Source organism: Prunus avium, chromosome 6 (genome assembly GCF_965620075.1).
Source record: "Prunus avium chromosome 6, drPruAviu1.hap1.1, whole genome shotgun sequence".
Lineage (NCBI taxonomy): Eukaryota > Viridiplantae > Streptophyta > Magnoliopsida > Rosales > Rosaceae > Prunus > Prunus avium.
Genome location: NC_142289.1, coordinates 22,859,663 through 22,863,989, shown reverse-complemented (window position 1 = coordinate 22,863,989; position 4,327 = coordinate 22,859,663).

Sequence of the window (4,327 nt, the reverse complement as noted above, 5' to 3'; positions counted from 1 at the left end):
GTTTTGGGCGGTGCTCCGGCGCGCTGCTCAGGGAGCGACGGTCGTGTGATATATGGGGTGAGTGAACGAACGACAAGGATGGTGCTCCGGCGCCTTGAAAATCAAGGGTCGTATGATATATTGATGAATGGATTTTCCTTACAATCTACCACTACTCCTAGGAAAGCAAGTAAAGATATTGAAAGTGCATTACAGGAAAAAAATAAGTTGCTCCGTGGGAGGCTTTGTTTTGGTGTTGAACCCTTTGAATGTAGCTCGAGTCTTGTATTTATAGGAAGAGTCCCTGGATGAGTAATCGAGGTTGAATTTACGCATAGTGGAGTCTGATTAGCGCAAGTGGGCAGTCCAATCGACATTTGAGATCGTGAAGTATGGTGGTGAGACCCCAGAAATCCCGGTGAATCTCGGCCGCCGATCTTGATCGTGGGTTCTGAGCCTCTGGCCGTGGAGACGCATTTATGGCCTGGATAGCTGGTGAACCAATATCTCAGGCTGTCAGAACTCTTGTGAGAATGTCCACGTCTAATCACTCTGATCCTCATCACCAAATCCTGACTTCAGTCACTTCCCACCTTCCCTCATGCATTAAATGCTTCTTTGTGGCCAATGGGTTTGCTGCATTAAACAGGCACTACTTCATTAAATGAAGCCTGGGACCCTGCTGTCACGTGATGATTTGCCTTTAATGCCTTGGCCGCAATTTTGTTCGGCCTCGGCCTCGGCCTACGCTTGAGGCCGAGATGATCATACCTTAGCATTTCCTCTTTTATTTTTTAGGAAGGCGAAATACCCTGGCGAAACGCTGCGTTTCAGCTTCTGCGAACAAGTGCCAGGGCCAAGAAAAAGGGCTCCTTCGGCCAGCTCATGGCCGTGATTTATCAGGTACAAACATCTATTAGAGATTCATAAGCCAGCAAATAAAGTTAGATATGCCAGAACAAATTTGCAGCAAAAGCATTCACCAAAGATTTGAGATATAACATATAAGGTAAATTCATATTGAACGTACGGTTCATATTGTCACCATGATATCTCAAACCATGTACAAGTGAATAGTTATTATGCACAGATACAAACTATTCAACACTCAATTCCTCACCCTTGCAATCGACAATGGCCCGAATCTCCCTTGAATACACCATACCGTGTCTTTTCTTTCCGTACAGGGCATGTCAGAACAAATTTGCAGCAAACCATTCACTAATGATTGAGGAAAGCAACAATAAACAGACTCTCGGAAAGTATCAAGAACAAACCAAAAAGCATGAACGTAATTAGAATGAGAGAATTTACCTGGGATATAGGAACTTCAATAGATGCCACAACTGATAATAATCCAACAAATTCGGGTTATTCCATATGTAATAGTGAATCATAAGCAACCAAAAAATCTTCCCATTAAGGAACCAAAAAATAAGTGAAAATTAGTAAAGACAGAGCATGACTTTTGGGATTTCTACGATTTGGGGGCTCTAAGATATGCAATTTGGATCTACCTCCTTTACTTTCTGTTTGTATATAATGGCAGGAGTTGTAAATACATTAAAATTGGTGGCTAGACTATTTGCTCAGGTGGCTGCACGACTAGGCTTTAGGATTGGAATTAATAGGTAACAATTACTGTCTTGCAATCAAACCGTATTGGTGAAATTGGACCCATATCTAAGAGCCCCTAAAATGTTCCCCATGTCGTCCCGAGCACGATGGTATGCTCGAATTCAAATTTAGTTATCGTTTGACGATTGAACAGATTTACGCCTATTAGGCGATATCCGGGTTCGATATGTTTAGACCGTTGCATCAACTCCATTTCCAAGTATGTTGTTCTATGTACCTCTAGGATCGTGTAGGAACTCACAAATCAAGAATCGGAGTCCCAAATACTCTGAATCAATGACCCAAAGATTACGTAAAACGGTGACCGTCCGATCATGCAACCGAGAGCGATCCGACCGCTTGATCAAGACCAAACTTGCAGAACGGGTTTAGTAGGCTGGGTTGAACTTATAGGAACTTTTGGATCGGAAATTGGAGGTCGTGGGCCCCGCGGGCTCGGTTGACCAAGTTTGGGAAGTTTGACCACTCGGTTGACCAAGAGTCTTCCAAGGTTATTTCACCTTTCAAAATGCATAGTTGGACTTTACAAACTCCCCGATCGTCGTACACACACTTGAGTTCTGGGAAAACTAGGAGTATGTTTTTAAAGTTCTCATTCGAAGTATTTTATTTAATTTAGTCCTCGTATTCTTCAATAGGTACTCCGGCTCAACGTACTCAGCAAGCAGGACTCTCTAAGGGTCACGCAGCGTCGGACTTTCTATGAGTGGACTTTGTTTTGAATTAGCATTATTTTCAACGATTAAATTACCATGCATTTAAAAATGGATTATTTTGACTATGGAGTTTACATATCGTTTAATTATGGAATTTGCGGTTATTTTGATATTTGAAGTTCATGATTATTTTGGGTATGGATTATATGTTTTGAGAAGTTGTTATTTACTTTATGATTAAATAACTGGGCAAGTGGTTGATGAGAGTTGGGTACTTTGTTGATTGTTTTGTGAGTATGTAATTGCACCATGCTAAGTACCCTCTCCCGGTTACTATACTCACACGTGGCGTTGGATTATCCGACGTGTGATAAAGTAGTCTACACGCGTTGTACAAAGTTGGTTTGGTTTGGCCACATGTGGTGTTGGATTTTCTGGCGTGTGTGTTGTAGAGTGGTAGTCCCGAGGTTGGACAGCTCATCCCCAAACCCAGGGTAGAAAGTTGAAACCTTGGGAGCTAGTCAAACAATTCCTGTGTTGGATTGTTTTCCCTGGTACTCATGTTAACGTTGGTGTGAGATTATCGTATGTATATATATTATGTGTATATGTTAATGAATTTTGAGGTGTATATCTATACAGTAATGAGAATTTTCGTGGTCTATATGTATATAAACATATATTTTGGAAACTACTTTAAAAGTTTTCCTTACGTACTACATTTTGTAAACCTATATTCCGGAAAGGGGTTTCATTAAAGTCAAAGAAATTGAACTTGGTTAGAATTATATTATATCGGGAGTATGAGAGTACCTCAGTTTCATATCGATTATGTATGAATGGTTTCAATTGAATGTTTTTAGCATCGTTTTCTAAACGGTGAGATTAGTATGTTGTTTTGAATTATAATAAAACTTTGTTTTTGTCCACTCACAAGTTTTCTATTTTGCGCCCCCCAGGAAGTAGCTTGATTTGAGTCGATCGATCGAATCGAGACTCGAATTTTCGAGCTCTGAGCTTTTGTAGGACAATCTTTATTTGTTTTTAGGCTTATTTACTGTAGTGCCCCCTGAAACTATGGTCAAATCTCACTTTACCCTCTGAAAGTTAAAATGACCCACTTTAACCCCTTGATCGATGTTTTGCATCTCAATTTACCTCGAACTGTCAAGTCCGTCAAAAACTCTGTTAAAAATCATGATGTGGCACAAATAGGATCCACAAGATGGTTGAATTAGATGCCATGTAGGTAGGGGTGGTTGCGGTTCGGTAACCGCGAATTTTTGCCCAAACAGCAAACCAACCGACTATTTGCGGTATGGTAATTTTTGAAACCGTAAACCGACCGCGTTTTGCGGTTTACCGCCAGTAAACCGCAAAACGCGGTCGGTTACCGTGAATTAGCGGTTTAAAACCGCAAGTTCTTTTTGTGTCATAAAAATCCAACTTATCAAGCATATATAAATTCACAATCTCCTCAACTTCTCAAGCATTCACAACTTAAAGAAAATTAAAGTTCAATTCCAAGCATTCCAATTAAAGTTAAACTTCTCAAGCATTCCAATTCCAAATTCTTTGAAGTTACAAACCAAAAGGAAAATGCAATGCAAAATGAATTAAAGTTACAACCCAAAAGAAAATCCAATTCAAAGTTAATTAAAGTTACAAACTAAAAGGAAAATGCAATGCACCAATGTTACAGACTAAAGTTACAAACTCAAGTGTTGGTGGTGGTGAGTGGATTTGAAGAACCCCGTTGTGTTGTTTGAGCACCAATGCTATTTACAAATAAAACAACATAAGTTTAGTTCATTTTATTATAAGAAGAAGCATAAATAACATGAGCATAAATAAACTAATTACTTATTTATGCAACCTCATCATCAATCTCATCCTCTTTTGCACTAGTTGAAATGGGACATCATCACCAATTTGTGCAATCTCATCATCAATCTCGTCTTCTTTTGCACAAGTTGTAGAAAATATTGTATGAAATATGTTGTATGAAATATATTTTACATACAATATAATATAGACAATATTATTTAAAGATA